This window comes from Phascolarctos cinereus, unplaced genomic scaffold, assembly GCF_003287225.1.
Source record: "Phascolarctos cinereus isolate Bilbo 61053 unplaced genomic scaffold, phaCin_HiC Scaffold_5;HRSCAF=322, whole genome shotgun sequence".
Lineage (NCBI taxonomy): Eukaryota > Metazoa > Chordata > Mammalia > Diprotodontia > Phascolarctidae > Phascolarctos > Phascolarctos cinereus.
The window spans coordinates 148597459-148616544 of NW_027555958.1; the positions used below are offsets into that span (position 1 = coordinate 148597459).

Consider the following 19086-nt stretch of genomic DNA (forward strand, 5'->3'; position numbering starts at 1 on the left):
TCTTCATTCACTTGGTCCCCATGATGGAAATCATTCCCCTTCCTCCCATTTCTATCAGTTGAAATTCTTCGCTGCCTTCAGGGCCTAACTTAGGTGCCACCTCCTCCATGAAACCTTGCCTGCACACTGAAAGGTACATCTCCCTCCTGAATTTCTTATAGCACTTCGTGTAGGCCTCCTGTTTGCCCTTACCTTACCCTCCTTGTGTCCTAGTTATTTGTACACACATTTTCACCCCATTAGATAGTACATTCCTTGAGAATAGAGTCTTTGTTGTATATATCTATATAGCCTTTGTGCCTAACATAGTGCCTTGCACATAGTAAGCACTGACTTTAATACATGTACACACAATGGAACATCCTTCCGGGTACAAAATGTAACCTCAGGCACCTGAGTTCAACCTTGTAACTACATTTTAAAATTTTACCAGCTCTAGCAATTTTTAAACACTACTCCAAGAGGTAATAAAATGAATGAATTGATCTTTTCTTCTCCATATAAACTGTTATTCACACTGAGTTGCTAAGATATTTCCACAGCTGCCTTTCAATACAATATTCTACAGAAACTACAGCTTGAAATTCTGCAGCTTCAATTTATTTGCTGAACATCCTCATAAAACTTATTACTCTTAAGGTGGGCAAAATCTCAGAGGATCTCAAGACATTTTTGGTGGCTCTGTGAAAGGATTGAAAATATATTCTCATTTGGTACGTGGTAAATGTGATCAATTTTGGAAAAAAAAGTAAGCAGTTTTAACCATTAAATCTTGCAGGAGGGAACTCAAAATATCTGAGTGTGTATGTATATATAGTAAGTGCTTCATATACGCTTATTGATTAATTGATCCAGTTTTCTCTTCTGTAAAATGTGAGTAATTTTATAGTAATTTTGGCAGTTCTTAAGCCCCTACTATGTGCTAGGTACTTGTGATAAAAAAGACCAAAATGCAACCTTCCTTGCCTTCAAAGAACTTACAAACTGAAGTGCTCGAGGGGAGTTGACTTGCCTGAGTTCACCCAGGAAATACTACAATGAGATATCCTAATTCCCAATTCCCTACTGTGTATTTTGTCTAATGTAAGTGTGGCTGAAAAGGAATAAAAGTAAATGCAGTCTTTTTAATTATCAGAGTATTTAGTTTCAAGTTTTCCATTTTAACACATCTGGTAGATCTTAAACTGAGAGCTTTTAAAAGAAAGGAAGCATTTTTTAAAATTTTTTAACATTTTTATTTAAAGTTTTGAGTTCCAAATTCTATACCTCCCTCTCTCCCTCCTTCCCCTCTCCCTGAGATGGTAAGCAATCAGCTATAGATTATGCATATGCTATTATGTAAAACATTTCCATATTAGTTGTTTTGTACAAGAAGACTCGAATAAAAGAAAAAATGAAAGAAAGTGAAAAACAGCATACTTCAGTCTATATTCCATCACTATCAGTTCTTTCTCTGGAGGCACATAGTATGCTTTATCAGTCCTTTGGGATTGTCTTGGATCACTGTATTGCTGAGAATAGCTAAGTCCTTTACAATTCTTCATCAAACAATATTGCTGTTACTACGTAAATGTTCTCCTCATTCTGTTCACTTCACTATGTATCAATTCATGTAAGTCTTTCCAGGCTTTTCTGAAATCATCCAGTTTGTCATTTCTTATAGCACATTAATATTCCATTACAATCATATGCTCCAGCTTGTTTAGCCATTTCCCAATTGATGGGCATCTTTTTGATTTCCAAGTCTTAGCCACCGCAAAAAGAGCTGCTATAAATATTTTTGTAGAGATAGGTCCTCCCTTTTTTTATGTGTTTGAGATATAGACCTAGCAGTAGTATTGCTGGAGAAAAGAAACATTTTTTAATTCAGTCTGTATGCCACACCTAGTATAACACAACATATCAATAGTTGTCTAATAAAGGGCTTTGATGATGATGATGATGATGCCTTACCTTGCAACATTTATAACACATTGGGTGTCATCCTAGTAAAGCATTTTATAAAGAGAAAAAAAATGTTCCATATAGAAATTTTTAGCCATTGACTTATTAGGGTATTAATTAATAAAATAACCTTACATTCATAGATAGTACTTTGAAGTCTTTAAAATCAGTCTCTAATGGTGAAATTAGGAAGCAGAAATGGTACTTAAAATGAAGTTGGGAAAGATAACTGGACCAGTCCAAGTCAACAAATTCTGTGTTGCAGACTGCACAACTTTGAGAGCCTTGAGGATCATTTAATAAGTTTTCTTAGGGAGGGGAAGATGTCAAAAGAATGGACAAAGTTACCACTTCAAAAAAGTGATCAAGAGGGCATCAGTAATTACCCACCCATATTCTTACTTTATCTTTTTCATAACATAGTTATGAGAATGACCAACATTTTTGTCCAGGGTAAACTAGATGAAAACATGAGACAGAGACTCAGACTTTCATGAAAGATTTTCGACGGTAGACTACATAAATGAATAAATGAAAAAGTATTTATTAAGCACTTACTAGTTAAGTCAACAGTTACTTATTTTTTTAAATAATATTTTATTTTTCCCCAATTACATGTAAAAACAATTTTAACATTCTTTTTTTTTTAAGTTTTGATGTTCCAAATTCCATCCCTCTCTCCCTCCCTTCTTCTCTCCCTGAGATGGTAAGCAGTCTGATATAGATTATACATGTGCAATTATGTAAAATATATTTCCGTAATAGTCACTTTGTAGAAAGAAAGGAAGTAACAAAAGGAAGAAGGAAAGAAAAAAAAATCATATGTTTTAGCCTGTGTTCAGACACCATCAGTTCTTTTGGTGGGGATGAATTTCATTTTTCAGCATGGGTCTTTAGGGATTGTCTTGGATCATTATATTGCTGAAAATACTTATTCACTGCTTCTATAATCATTTATTAAGCACCTATTATGTGCCTGGCACTCTGCTGAGGGCTGGGGATACAAAGAAAGGCAAAAGACAGTCCTTGTGCTCAAGAAGATCATAATCTAATTCAGGAGACAACATGCAAATAACTATGTACAAAATAGAGGCAGCTGGTGGCTCTATAGATAGAACTCTGGGCCTGGAGTCAGGAAGACCTGAGTTCAAATCCAGCCTCAGACACTTACTAGCTGTGTGACTCTGGGCAAGTCTCTTAACCTCTGATTGCCTGACAAAACAGATCCACTGGAGAAGGAAATGGCAAACCACTCCAGCATCTTTGCCAAGAAAACTCCGAATGGGGTCAGGAAGGGTCAGGCAGGACTGTACAACAACAACAACATATATAAAACAAGATATGTAAAGGGTAGATTGAAGACAATTTCAAAGGGAAGGCACTAGCATTAAGGGGGATCTGGAAGGATTTTTTTTTTTGCATAAGGTGGGATTTTAGTTTAGACCTAAAGGAAGCCAGAAGACTGAGAAAAGAAGGGAGACAATTCTGGACAGTAAAAATGAGTGGAGTCTAGAGATGAGAGGGAGGCATGGGAAAGAATTAGCAAGGAAGCCAGTGTCACTGGGTATTAAATTATGTGGGAGTACGGTAGAGACTGGAAAGGTAGGAAAGGGCCAGGGTCTGAAGGGCTTTCAAAGCCAAACAGAATTTTATATTTGATCCTGGAGGTAATAGGGAGTCAATTGAGTTTATTGAATGGGACAGTGACATGGTCAGACCTATGCTCACAGAGCTGTGCTAAGGACTAGCAATACAAACAGAAAAGACAGTCCCTGCTCTCAAAGAACTCAACATTCTGCCTGGGTGAGACAACACACATAGGAAGTTTCTGCTGCAAGTCAATGGAAAGGTCCCATTGTTCATGAGAAAGAGCAGTAAAGCAGATGGTAATGCATCATCTTTAATGACATATCCACTAATAAAATAATCCAGAGTCTCTGCAGTATTTGATCCACTCATCTCAACTGTCTAAAACCCTCATGAGGAATCCAAATACATTTGAGGGAAGCAGTAAATAGGATTTTTAAGGTATTAAAAGAAATAAGACAGAATGCCTTCTTGATGGCAGCTTGTCAATATATACTTTGGATTGCACATGCAGTGTGATACAGTACAAAATGTTGACTTGACAGTCAAAGGACCAGAATCCTGACTCTGCCACTTATTATCTAGATAACCTTTGGAAAGGGACTTAAAATCTCTGAGCCTCAGTTTCCTCATCTGTAAAATGAAGAGCTTTGATCATATAACCTTTAAGGTCAGCTCTAAAGCTATGACCCTATGATCTCCTAGTTACCTATTAGATGAAAGAAGCTTCTCTATCTTCCTACATCTTTTTAAAGATAGACTTTTGTGGAACAAATGGAAACAACCCATAGACAGGGAGAATTAACAATTCCTAGCTGAAGAATTTGGGGTACTTGAAGTATTTTCAAAACGATCCCTGCTTTTCTATCTTATCCTTTGGATAAATGTAAATGTCTTCTCTAAGACAGTGAGTGCATCAGAGTGTTCTTTTCTTCTTGCAGGTATTTTTAAAGGGGCCAAATGAAAGTGTTCATGGGGAGGTTATTACGTTCTGATTTGTCTTTATGAAGGAGGAGGATACAGATCGTAGAGTCATCGGGGTGCAGTGGCTTTGGAGTCAGAGGATCTCTGCCACTTGATGACCTTGGCAAGTCACTGACCTTCTCTTAGCCTTGGTTCTTGGGGGAATTGGAGAAGAGGGTCTCTTAAGTCTCTTCTAGCTCTAAAACTATGAAGTCTTTATATGGTAGGACTGTAGGTCCATCTTACTCTGTTGTAAGCCAACCAAATCTGTGCCAGAGAAGGCAGACTTAGTAATACCTTCGATGCATTCCTTTCTCTTTGAGTTATGTCATTAGAATTAAAGCTTATTCGGAATGGGGAGAGGTTTTCTTGCACAAAGCACTAAGAGCAATTTGTTATTATTAAACGAATGAATTCTAGGTAAGCCTTAAAGTAAAACTTTCAGCTAAATAGTAAACAACTATAAAGAAAATCATGAAGGAAAAATTTTCCTTTTCATATAGATGCATCTCATCATAGAAAAGTTGGATGACAGGAAATAAAGACTAATGTACCCCCTAATGTACACAACACTGGCTTATCATTTCATCCACCAAAAAAAAAAAAAAAAGAAAAGTCTGAATTACAGAACATGCAGCGGAGGGCAAAGGAGTGGGAAGCTTGAATGTCATCCGAAACCAAAGACAACATTTGGAGAGACAACCCCCGGCTACTATTACACATGATTTTGAAAAAATGTGCAAACATAAGCTTCTACCCTATGATTATGGGATGCACACACTTGAATATCTCTTCTTTCCACGAAGCTCTAACTCTAATCACCACCAGGCTTGACCACGTTGGGGTGGAAGGAATAATTTCTATTAAAAAAAAATGCTGCCATTGAATCTTCCTCTTTTATATAGTCTTCCCCATAAGGTCACAATTTCTATCTCGGGGACAGTACCCCCCCCACACACACACCCCTTCTTCAGACTGTGTAGAGAGCACACACCTCTCAGAAAGAACGTTGCGTTCAGTACCCCAATATTTTATCATGTCCTCCCACCCCTCAAACACTGAAACACCAGAAGGGCAAGACGCTACTTTTGTCAAACAGGTTTCCATGGTTTTAAGGGTGGAGGGGATTGGGAAAATGCTAAAACTGTACTGAAAGGAGCGCTGGAAAACCAAAAAAGAAATACTTGTAACCCTTGAAGACTCAACTAGCCACAGCACACTCCACCCACTCCTCAACTTTTTGCAGAAAAAAAAAAATTCACCAGAAGCCTCCCTGCTCACACACCCCACTCAGGGAACTCAAATCCTCCTTTTCCCCTTCGGGCTGCCCACTGATACGGCGAAGCACAACCAGCTCCCGGGACCACCCACTCCTGCCCCCGCCCCCGCTACCGGTCCAATGACCGCCGCTCTTGGAGGCTAGGCCTCCGGTGATAGGTTTGCAGGGCCTGCCGCTCTCAAGATGCGGCCCTCCCTCTTTCTCCGCCCTTCCCCTCCCTTTTTTCTTTCTCTCCCTTCCCCAAGCTGGAGGGGCCGGAGCATCAGGGGGAGTAGCCAAGCCGGGAGAGCAGCCGCGGCGTAGTTGCAGTTGCGCCATCTGTCAGGAGCGGGGCTGGGAGGAGGGGGAGGAGGGGGAGGAGGAGGAGGAGGAGGAAGAGGAGGAGAGGGAGAAGGAGAAGGAGGAGGGGGTGGAGGAGGAGGAAGAGGAGGAAGAAGGAGGAAGAGAAGAAGGAGGAGGAAGAGAAGGAGGAGGAGGAGGGATTGCTGTGCAGAGGAGCAGCCCGAGATTCGCCCGCCGCGCGAGGAAAGGGGAGGCCACGGCCCCTTACAGCCCCCGCCTTCCCTTGCCAGCCGGGGCGGCGCTGCGCTTAGCTCCCGACACCCACCCCAGGGTGGTGGGGGTGGTTTGCGGAGCTCCCGCACAAAAGCTGCCGCCTCCCTGAGCTGCCGCTGGTACCCGGAGGAAGCCGGCCGCTCCGGGGTGGGGGGGAGACCCTGGCGCTGTCCTCCTCCTGCTTCTCCTCCTCCTCCTCCTGCGCCCGCCCCCTCGGAAGGGTCCCCTGCCTGCCTCCCCGGGAGCCCGCAGAGGAGGAGCCGGAGCCCGAGCTGCCACCGCCACCACCGCACAGGGAGGGCGGGGAGAACACCATGTGAATGGGGCTCCAAGCCTCAGGTAAGCGGGGCGGGGGAGGCAGCTGGAGAGGGCTGGGGGTGGGTGGGTGGAGGAGAGGATGCTGCTGCTACTACGGCAGCAGCTGTTGGCACCCGGGGTTAGGTTATCCCTCCTCCACCTCTTCCACTACCGGACCCCCCTGCATCTCCTCCTGTCGGGGTCGGGCGCTGCGCTGCTGCTCCCGCAGTCTGCGGCTGCTGATCCACTAGCGCGCTCGCGGCAGCTCGCGAGCATTATCCATAGCCTGACTCTTATTAACAAGCGCAAACAGCCGCGCGGCATGGGTTTTCCTGCAGCCGCCTTAGCGCGGCGGACCAGTCACTGGGGAAAACGGAGCCGGCAGGGTACCCCCGCCCTCCCTTCCCCCCAGCTCCTTTCCTTTGCTTCCTTCCTTCGCCCCCACCCCGAGAAGGACTGGACTGAAGCTGGGGATGGGCTCTGGAGGGAGAAGTGGGTTCCGCCCCTGCTTCCTTGTGGAGCCCCCCCACCCCCACCCCGGGGGACCCTGGCGGTGTGTGTTGCTATAATGACAGGGATGATGTAATCATTTAATAATTGATGATTCCCAGTAAGCCGGGGCTTGGCCCCTTGCTGCTTCTCCCCCCTACCCCCGCCCCCCTTTAGCCTACTCCTCCACCTCTCCATCCTCTCGCGGTCCCTATAGCTGATGATTTCCCATCCCCATCCTCCTGCCGGTTTCCATCACCTCCCTAAGCTACTTCCCCCATCTTCCCCTCCACTCTTCTTTCCCTTCCCCCAATTTCCCTTTCCTTTTGCTTTCCCCCGTCTTCCGCCTCTCTTTCTGTTCCCCTCAGGCTTTTTTCTCCTCCCTCCTCTGCCTCACCCTCATACCCCTCTCCACCTTCCCCCTCACCCCCCATCCCCACCCCTGCGTTTCCTCTCTACTTCCCCAGATCATTTGCTGTTTTTTGTCTCCTCCTTTCTCTTATCTTTAAGCCCACAGGCTGAGGGTAGTGAGCCAGAAAGAGGCAACTAAGACTCCTCACAGGGCGTTTATTTGCTGTGACTAACTGCAAAAAAGGAAGAGGGGAAGGGAGAGGGGGACAATAACAAAAGTATCCTCCCTCTTCTTTCCCTCAAATAAATTTCACAGGCTCTGTGTGTGTGTGTGTGTGTGTGTGTGTGTGTGTGTGTGTGTGTGTTGTACATACAAAGGGTCCTTTCAGTTCCTAGAGAAGAGACACACAAAGTACCCAAGGATGGTGGGGTTTCCTGCTTGTTTCTGTTCCCTGGGGCTTCTCTTTCTCTTTCCAGATGAGGCAGTAGATCTTCTCTCACATCCCCTTTCCTTCCACATTTGGGGAAAAGATAAAGGGCACCAAATGCCAATTTGTGAATGCCAGCATTTAACAGTGTCCCAGGACCTGTAGGTGATTTGGAACTGGACCATTTCTCGTGATGGTGGTGGTGGTGGTTGTGTGTGTGTGTTAAAAGGTTTCAGCAGCTTTGAGAAGTTGCCTTTCTGTATTAGATGGCTTCTTTCCTGACTCCTTCCTTTTGTGGGGAGGGTGCTAGGGGCCTGGAGTTAGGGCTGTGTTGGTGGTGTGCCAAGCAGGAGTAGTTTACTTATTAATCAGAGAATGAAATTAATAGGTTAATCCATTTCTTAGTGATAGGGGAGGGAACTGAATGAGAGAGAACTGAGCTTCCAGAAAGACTTCATTTCTTTCCAGTCATGTATAAGCAGAGTCTTTTGTTATGGAATCTTTTTTTTTTTAATTTTCTCAGTGGATGTTGGTGTAGCTTTGTATTTAAAGTGCTCAGAACCATTGTGAAAGGCAACAAGACTTGTGTCTCTGGAAATCCTTCTGGAAACCTTGTCCCTTTCCTGCCTCTGTCTAGCCTTTTTTACTCCCACATCCTTCCTCTCACTGCTGGTGTATTTTCTACTCTTTATGTTCTACCATTTCACCCCTAGATCCTGCCCCATGTATGCCCACTATTCAGGTGAAGATTGTTGGGTTCAGAAACTCTCAGAGGAAGTGGTTTGTTAAATATCTAAAACTTGGAGGAGAGATTAGCTCCAAACTGTAGAAGTTTCTATGTAGTCTTCTGTCAGAAGTCTGTCTCATGACAACCTCTAGGAAAGAGGTTCTTAATCTGAGCTCTGTGAACTTTTTTTTTTAATGTTTTGACAACTATTTCAATATAATTGATTTTCTTTGTAATCCAGTGGGTTTTATTTTATATATTTAATAACATTATTCTGAGAAAGAAATCATGGGCAATTCATGATAGAAAAGGTGGACAGTCTCAGCTTGTGTGTATGTGTGTGTGTGTGTGTGTGTGTGTGTGTGTGTGTGTGAGAGAGAGAGAGAGAGAGAGAGAGAGAGAGAGACAGACAAAGAGAGAGAGAGAGAGAGATCTGTTCTAGGAGGAAACTTTTATGTAAAGTTTGGTGCTTACTTTCTTGTGCATTGTATGCCAAGTTTATGATGGCTAAACTTGAGTATTAAGAGCCTGGTATCAAATCAATACAAATGTGAAGCAAAGTCTCCCAAAGTTAATTCTTAAAGAATCCTTTTTTTTTTTAAATAAAAGCTTTGTTATAATTGAGATCCCATCCGTGCATATTTGAATTTTAGAAGGCTTTCATTGTGAGAACTTTTTATTTGGAAAAAGTAATGTGGTTAATGGAGTTACTTCTGGAAACAAAGGATGGTTTGTTTCTAGAATCTAGAAGAGCAGTCAGTGGGCTTTAAGCTTAAACTCTGTGTTGTCTAACCAAAAGTGGCTTCATGTACAAAATCAAATTTGAACAAAACCCCATACTTTGGATTCTGAAGCTACTCATCATAGTGTTTCTGTTACTTTCTTTGAACATTTCTAGATCCTTGTGGCTTCTTTAAGTTGACTTTTTTACATGTTCAAAATCATTCAATTCTCAAAATCTCATAATAAGCTCATATAATATAGGAATTTGTCTCCATCCTCTCTCCACTTTGTTTTCACAGCAAGGTAATTGGCTCATTCCATTCTTTACTCTTAGGTGAATTTATCTCAGCATAGTCTTTTGTATACTCTTAGATCAGGGAAGGGAACCTTACCAGTCATCTAACCCAGCCCACTCATTTTACAGATGAGGCAACTGAGGTCTTGAGGTGACACAGCTGAGGTCATACAGCTTTGTTAGTGGCAGAGTTGTGACCAGCACCCAGGGGGCCCTTTATATTACATGTTCCCTCCCTTATTTGGCTCTGAATGGCATCAGATTTCAGTTGTTTTGTATAGTTTTGAGAAGAGAGCTTCCAGATGGGCTGCTAAGACATATTTCAATGCTTCGAGGTCACAATGCTTTGAAAGCATGTCAGGACCGACAAGCAGATTGAAGTAGGATCAGTCAACATAAGGATAGGGCCTCTATTCAGTTTGTGGTGCCAGATTATATTGGTTGGAGCCCTAGGGTGGCTTGCCGTCAGTCTAGCAGCAGACATGGGGTGGGGAGGAGTACCTCCAATTTCTTTTTAGGCCAAAATTGATGATGAAGTCTATCTACCATCTGGTGAGGGCTGAAGTAAGAAAATATTCTTCTTCCTATCAAAAAGGGTTTTTTTTCTTCTCATTTTGAAGGATCTAAGAGTAATCACTAGTACCCTTTTTCTACTTCAGTAGTATTTTTCACTAGTACTTAGTGATAGCAAGACTGGTGGAGAGTTGTTTTGCTGGTGGGAAAACCAAACAAGTAGATGCTAGCAGTTTATTTATTATGACCCACAAGATCAAAAAGAGAAATCTTTTTGTGTCCTGCCAGGGAGTAATTTGATTAAAATAAAAACTATTTAAATCCCTAGTCAGGTGGACTCTATTGAATTATACATCCCACAAAAATATATGTCTATTTTGATATGACCTTAATAGCTATTATAACCCAAAGACATAGCTTTCATTTTTAGAAAAGATTTTACATTTTCAGGCAGTGATTTATTTTGCTATTTTTAGTTGACCTGAAGAAACATCTTTATCTTCATTTAAAAAATCTAATTTGACTCAGCCTACTCTTTGAGCCTTACTGTATATAACTTTCCCTCAGATATTCCATTTACCCTGGCTAAACTACTATTTGTTGTCTCTAAAACTGCCCTCCCCCAACGCCTTTCCTGCTTTTGTTTCTTTTGCCCAAACTGACAAAATGGTCTGAACTGGCCATCTTCTTCCTCTAGCTCCACTTACTTACAGTAACCTTCAAGGCCCTGCACAGGGTACTGTCTCCTAAATGAAGCCTTGTCTGATCTCCCCTCTTCCTGCCCCATCCTTCCTTATATCTCATCATTTTATAGTAACATCATGTATATATCATATTCTAGTTTTTATTATAGGCATCTGTGAATGTATTTTATCTTTCCCAGCAATATTAACTACCAGTCCTCCCAACCCCCCTCACCTGCTAGAGGCTAAGGGCTTTGTTTTATTTACCTTCATATCCCTCCTAGCATGCTACACTGCTCATATTAATTGTTAAATGTTTGTTGAACAAATTAGTTAATTAATGAGTACACCTGTATACATAACTGTGTTTTTACTTACATGGAAACTGGGTCTTCTATAGTAGATAGGATGGTCTTTGGATGCTCCTTGTCCCTGTCCAGGTCCCACAAACCATTTGTGCCACTTATGTGACAAAGCAGAATTGCCTTCAGCTTGAAAAGTAAGGATAATAAAATCTTAACCCATTAGAGCATATGTAAAGCATGCAGGCATTGAGTACTAGCTAGTTCTTGAAACTAAAGCATAGCTGGTTCTCACCTGGGCAGTAGGTTGTTTATTTTGCTTGGCTCTAGTCTAAAGTAACTTGACAAGTTTTCATTGCTACCAGTTCAATTAAAAAAACATTTAGTAAGGTTATTGTACAAAGCACTTTATTAGTTCTCCCTGTTGGATATTTTGAACTGGATGTCTTGTAGGCATCTCAAATGCACTATATCTAAAACAGAGTTCTTTCCAACTTTGTAATTATTCCCTAGGGCATCACCACAGTTTGCAACTTTGACATCATCCTCAACTCCTCTCTCGTGAACACCGCTCAGCTAGTTAGTTGTCCAATCGTGTCATTTCTATCTGTACAACATATCTCACATATCTTCCCTTTTTGTCCACTCACATAACTACCAACCTACCTTTCCAGCCTTCTTTCATGCTTACTCCCTACCATCCACCCTACAAGTCCTGACATACTGGCTTACTTGCTGTTCTTCAAACTTGGCACTCTGTCTCCCACCTCTGTTCCTTTGCACTGGCTGCCTCTCATGTCCGGAATGCTCCCCTTTACCCATTCCTCACGGAATGCCTGGCATCCTTTAAGACTCAACTGCCCTTCAGAATGAAGCTTTTCTTTTTGCCCTAGCTGTCCATGCCCTTCCAAGATTACCTTGTATCTGTTTTGTCTCCCTTGGCTTTAGAATGTAGGCTTTTTGAGGACAAAGACTTATATTTTATCCCCTTGGCCTGGACCATGGTATAAATTCTTGACTGATTGAGACACAAAAATTTTGTAGGCTCCTTATCCTCGAGTAGGTAGTTAGTAAATATTCTTGGAGGTAGAAGAATGTATTTCAGTTGGTTATGCATAACCCTGAATTATTCTCTACAAGAGTCTTTATGGCCATCTGCAGTACCAGTAGTATATTTAAGGTGGTATATTAATATTATGAATTGTCTTACATAATTTAAAAATCTTTTTCTAATTTATAGGTATCACTGGAGAGTTTCTCCTGAGGTTTATGGTACTCTCTGGAATAACAATATATAATCTTTAAGAAGCAACAAGCAGAAACTGTGAGAGATTAGTAGAAACTGTCCTTTAAGGACAGAAGGTTAGAGAAGAGGCATGAATGATGGAGACAAGTGTGTCACTAAGAAAATTTTATTCATCTTGTCTGAACCGTAGAGCTTGGGACAGCAACAATGAGTCCTGGTGAACTGGAGATAATGATCTTTTGTAAAAGGTGGGGAAGTAGTTTCTAAGGTATGGTTGTGAAATGACAGGGGTAGAGGTGAGGAAGGAGGAGTCCGACTCTCGTTTTAAGAAATCCAGTCTTCTTGAATTCTTTAAAAAGGAAAACATTATGGGGGGGGGAGATTGGGCTGGAACCGGGAGCCAAATATTTGTAAGTAGCTTTAAAGAACAATTCTTTTAGTCAGGTGATAATGAGCATTAATTTTGTTTCAATGTGAATTGATTGGATTTGGCTTTTTGGACTCCTTATGAACATGGAATCAATTCTGCAGATACAGTAAAAGTATAAAAGTATAAATCCTCCCTTCTCTCCCCTCCCTCCCCACAAGTACTGCAAGTGGCTCTTATGCAAGAAGACTATTTGCAGTGTCTTAGTAAACAGATTGGGTGGGGGGAGGGATCATTAAGTTAGAGGTGCTAGTTTACTAAATTTGTTAATTTTTTTTTTAACCAGAATACATAAGAGCCTCAGTAATTCTAGCCAAACAGTCTTGGGTGGTACATAGTACAAGGAGACCTTTGGGTTAAATGACACTGGACTTGATTAGAACAGAGTAATCCTGGAAAGATAAAAATTGAATTGGATTTATGGCCTAATAAAAATGTGGGAAGAAAAGATAATGTCCGCTGCCTCATGAAACTTTAACAGTATTTGTATCTTACTGCATCATAATCTTTGGATGAGAGTTCTTTCCTGTGTTCGCTTCAATGTCTAAGCTTCAGAGTTAGCTTGCATTTTCATAGGATCATAGATCTTTGACTGGAAGGGCCCTTGGAAATCATTTAGGTCTTCTGTCTCCCCACCCCCAACTTTTATAGATGTGGGAACTTAGACCCTGTGAGGTTAAGTGATTTGTCCAAAGTCATAGAGGTATCAAGTGACCGACCCCAGTTTTGAACCTAGATCCTCCAACTTCAAAGCCTATTCTACCATCCTGCCCTGTCTTCTCATTACAGAGTAAGATTTGGTGCCTACTTGGAAGGCTTTTGAAGCGTCGATCAATATGCTATTTACCATGTAACCAGAAACAAAATGGGTGAAAATTATAGTGTTATACCTGACCAGTTACTGTGCTCTTTTACACCTAGGGCAGTCCTCAGGGAGGAGTAGAAAAAGGCAGTAAATGCTAAATGTCAAGGAAGCATTATTGTCTCTGTTCAATACCAGGAAGTGATCATGGATTATTTGTGCTCACATTTAGGTTTGTGAAGAAAAGGTTGTGGCCATAGGATCATAGATTTAGTGCTGAAAGGGACCCTAGAGGTGATTGAGTCTTGACTTCATTTTACAGATTAGATGCACAGAGAGGTTCAGTCCATGGCTAGTAACAGAGTTTTAAAGTTCGAAAAGAACTTTAATAAATGATCTCATTTTATCCTCATAACAACCCTGTGAGGTATATGCTATTATTATTTCCATTTTAGGGATGAGGAAATTGAGGCTGGGGTGGGGTGGGGAGAGGGAAAGGGAATGTTAAGTGACGTATCTAGGATCAGACAAGCTAGTAAGTACCTGAGGCAGGATTTTAACTCTGGTCTCCCAGACTCCAAGACCAGGGCACTATCCACTGAGCCACCTACCTCTACAACTGGTGGATCAGTTCCTCATAGAAGAGAACTGTGAAGGCTTTACCTATGCCCTCATAGCCTGTACCTTTGGACAGTACCCCATCATGCTCTTCGTTGGCTAAACCCAGTGTTCCCCCAAGCTAGAAGACCTTTGTAACCATACCAAAAAGCTTCTACACTTGTCATACCAGGACATTCTGTTGTCAGAGTAAAAGAAACCTCCATTCTCCATAAGGAGAATGGGGCCTTAGAGTTGTCCACTGACTTTGCATAAGATGGAGGAAGGTGGATACTTTGAGTATTTCAAGGGCATTCTTTAGCTGGCTTCACTGCCAAAGTTTGCAGCTTCGAGGTGAGGCCTCAAAAAAACGAAACCACCTTTGGGCTGTTGAGCCTGGCTGTGTAAGCCCTGGACTCAAACGAGCAGGAGGCAACTTTGAAAAGAAAAGAAATAAAGGGAAACCTAGTGCCTCTGGAACTGAAGCTGTTAACATCAGGTAGTAAAGAGGTGGAGAAATATCAATCAGCTGAGAGAGAGAGAGATGCCAGAGGGGAGGCTGAAGACCATAAATCCATCATGGAAAGACCTCTTAACTTCTGTTTTAAAAGGTTTCTAAGTACCTGCCCCTTTTGAATTTGCTGGTGGGGTTTTATTTGATGAATTCAATCACTTTCGTTTTCTTCATAGCTTTCATCCTTGAGGTAGCCAGAAATAGCAAGCTTTCCATGATGCTGCATAAGGAGTCCGTCTGCTTTACTGAAAAATAGGGCTTGGCGGCAAATAAAAATGAAGCAGCTCTCCTTCCTTACTTCTAAACCAGTGGCACACTTCCCAATCCTTTCTTCCAGCAAACAACCAGAAAAATTTACTGGATATGTGACCCTATGAAATCTTACCCAATTAGAATTCAATTGAAAAGGCAAATAAAAGGCAAATAAACAATTTGCTTTATTCCACTGGGATGTAGTATCAATTTTGGTGGCAATGTGCTACTAAAGGGCTATAAAGTTGTTATTTATTTTAAGTTTTATTACCAAAGAATTGGCTGAACAAATTTATTTGTTCCATTTGATGAACATTTATCAGACACTTACTATAAGCAAGATATTGTGCTAGGACATGCAAAAATCAGTGTCACAGTCCCCATAGTCATGTTTTCTATTGTCTGAATGGATGAATAAATAACAGAGCAAAATTTGCTTTTCCAATATGCCTGGGATACACTTCCTCCATCTCTGTTGAAATCTTCTTGGTCTTCCAAGGCTTAGCTTAGATGGCTTCTCCTCTTCTATGAAGACTTCCTTTATCTCTTCGAGTCAGAAGCAATTGTTCCTTCCTCCTATCTCTTACAGAGTTTTATTCACACTTCGTCTTTGTCCTTGTATTTTACTTCTTATTATGATCTAGCTATGATATGGTGAAAAACACATTGATTTGGGGCCAGGAGGTAAGGCTATAAGTCCCAGCTCTAACACTTAATGGCTGTGATTTTGGGCAACTTTTCTGAGCTTTCATTTCTATATCTGTAAAATGTAGATAGTAATATTTGCTGGACCTACTACCCCCACAGGATTGTTGTGAGTTAAATGTATACCTTTAAGTACTACATAAATGACTTAGTAGTATTAAAATGCTTCTTAAAACTCTGCATAAGTATAGACCATTATTATTGTTGTTATATATTTCTTTTCTCCCCTATTAGATTGTAAACTCCTTGAGGGCAGGGTAGTACAGTATCTGTCAGAGGCAACATATAGAAAGAGCATTGTACTGGGAGTCCTCAGACCTTGCTCTGAGTCCTGGCTCTGACAGTTAGTGGCTCTGTGATCATGGGTGACATACTTAGCCTTTGTGAGTTTGTTTCCTCATGTCCAGAATAGGGATCTTCATAATGGCAAGGCTGGTATCATAAGGTTGTGTAAGAAAGGTGCTTTGTGAACCATAAGGGATACCTAAATGTGAACTGTTATTATTATAATTACAGCACAAAATAGTCACTTATTGTTGGAGCAAAACTCAAATCAATTTAATTTAGTGAAAGATAGGAGGTGTTTTATTATTTGTTGTATTTTTGTACTTTGGCTTTCTTTCAATACCCCAGTGAAACTGTGATCTCATAAATTTGTGTATTTATTCCCTCCAGTGGTGCAGATTGCAGCCTATTTGTGCCTGCCCATCTTGTGCAATTTTTGTCCATGTAACTACTAAATGGGAACCACCCAAACTCTGGGGGCCTTCCTCATGTTATTTTGATATTGCATGGATATCAGTGGAGTGTACAGGCTTAAAATCTGTCATCATTCTTGTTTTTGTTTTTGTTTTGTTTTGTTGTTTTTCGAGGCAATTGGGGTTAAGTGGCTTGCCCAGGATCACACTGGTAAGTGTCAAGGGTCTGAGGCCAGATTTGAATTCAGGTCCTCTTGACTCCAGGACTGGTGCTCTATCTACCACCCCACCCACTTGCCCCAATCCTTCCTTCTTAAGGCAATGTAGCACGTTGGAAAGAATTCTAGATTTGGAGTTAGGTAGCCTTGTTGAAAGTGTTGGCTTTTCTCAACTTCCCCATTATTGTCAAAGACAGCATCATCTCAGTCTTACAGTCTCTGTCTCAGGCTCAAAACCTGGGTGTCACCCTCTATTCCCCTCTCTCCCCTCCCATACCCAATCTGTTGCCAATGCCTATTTTAACCTTCATAACAACTCTTGTATTACCCCCCCCAACACACACACACACACACACACACACACACACACACACACACACTACCACAATCTTGCAGTAGGTCTTCATCACCTCATGCCTCAACTACTGAAGTAACCTGGTTGACCTCCCCACCTCAAATCTTTCTTCACTTTAGTCCATCCTCCACTCAGTTCAAATCAATCATTGTAAAGCACTGATCCAACCATGTCCTTTCTCATTTCCCCCATTCAATAAACTCCAGTGGTTCCCTATCATCCCTAGGATCAAATGTAAAATCCTCATCCAAAGCCCTTCATAAAATGACTCCTTCCCACCTTTGCAGTCTTTTTATACTTGTTTGCCTACACATACACCATGACCCAGTGATATTGACCTCGTTACTATCCCTCACAGAAGACACTTTATCTACCAACATCTTTGCATTTTCACTGGCTGTCCCCTATGCCTGGAATGCCCTCCTGGCTCCTCTGGTTCCCTTCAAGTCCCAGCTAAAATCCTACCTTCTATACAAAGCCTTTCCCAATCCCTAATGCTTGTGCCTTTCCTTTGTTGATTATCTCTAATTTATCCTATATATAGATATAGATAGATAGATGTAGATAGATATACATATATATGTGTATATATATATATATGTGTGTGTGTGTATGTATCTCTCTCTCTCTCTGTATATATATATATATTTTTTTTTTCATGCATTGTTATTTACATGTTGGGTTCCCCATTAAGCTTAACTTAGATGTCTCCTCCTCTTTTATGAAGCCTTCCTTCTTAATCCCTTTTAGTCAGAAGCAATTGCTGCTTTCTCAGATCTCTTAAAGAACTTTGCTCACATTTTTTTGTCCTTTTATTTTACTTCTTATTATGACATAGCTAAGGTATGGTGAACAACACATTGATTTGAGGTCAGAAGGTAGGCACATAAGTCCCGTTAGCACAGGGCTTTGCACACAGTAGGCACTCAATAAATGCTTGTTGATTAACTGACTTCTACTTACTACTTTTGTAACCTTGGGCAAGTCACTTAATTTTAATGGGCCTCACTTTTCACGTTTGTCAGACAGGGCAGAGGTGGTGTGTACTAGGCCTATTTCAGCTCTAAGTCTTTGAGCCTGATTTTTTTCCAGTCATACTCTTTTCTGATGACATCCTTCATATCACTGCTCTTGTCCTCTGTACACTTTTCCATTGCCCTTTTGGGTGACACTCAATTTCATTTCTTAGGAGACTGGAATATTCCCTAACAGGTAGCCATATAGCATCATGAGAAGAATACTGGTATTAAGAAAGGCCTTTATTTTAGGGAGAAACTTGTGTGTGTATGTGCGTGGAGGGGGGGTGTCCTAAAAAGTGTCTCCTAAAGGCAATCAGATCCTGCTCCCCTGTTCAATTCTGATCCAAACTGATTGCTCACATGCAGTATCTAACACACACACATATACACACACACACACATAATTAATCTCTATAGGTTGCCATCCAACTGTATATCATGGTCTTGGACAATAGGCATTCTTTTCCCACTTAGTTTTTCCTGGTGGGTAGGTAGTCTAGCTTCTTTTAAGTGATTAAGCATCCTCTTTAAATTAGAAGACTATACTGTGTTGTGGGGCCCAATATAATCAGCACAGTTACCCACAAAAAGGAATATTTTGAAGATATCTCTGTCTGGGCCTTAAATTCTTAAGATTTTTGTGTGGATCCTTGGACCTCATTGGCCGTCTGATGAAGCATAGGGATCCCTTCTCAGAATATTAAATGCATAAAATAAAATATACAGGCCAACAAAGGAAACCAATTGTGTTGAAATACAGTTATCAATTTAAAAAAAACAACTGTATGGACCTCTAAGAATCCCTGATCTATGATTTTGTCTGTGTTGCGTGTTCTCCATGACAGTGGCAAGGTAAGCATCTACTTCTCACCTTTGTGTCTCCTTTAATATTAATAAAAAGAAGGACAGTGAATAAAGTTACAGATTTTGTTTCATCTTTGAAAGAATCATGTATGATTTTGATGTGCATGTGGGAGGCACCTTGCTGGGAGAGGGTCTTTAAGGTGGTGACTTACTCCTTTGAATAAAATGTCTATTTGTTTTTTAATAGCCAGTAAATGATAAGCACAGTGGGATCTTGTGCTCTCTGCACCTTTCAGTCAGTTGGGTTCATTTC

General features: G+C 41.3%; 1 protein-coding gene across 5 annotated transcripts in view; it reads left to right on the forward strand.

Annotated features, from left to right (window-relative positions):
* The first annotated feature begins 6259 nt into the window (after nucleotides 1-6259).
* FYN (FYN proto-oncogene, Src family tyrosine kinase) overlaps nucleotides 6260-19086 on the forward strand; it is a 309834-nt gene continuing 297007 nt past the window's right edge. For 3 of the 5 annotated variants that reach the window (XM_021008092.2, XM_021008091.2, XM_078155188.1), the window contains exon 1: nucleotides 6261-6667. The gene's annotated coding sequence lies outside the window, so the exon portion shown is untranslated. Of the gene's footprint in view, nucleotides 6668-19086 lie in introns of all 5 variants that reach the window. The other 2 variants (XM_021008095.2, XM_021008096.2) reach the window with 2 other exon arrangements.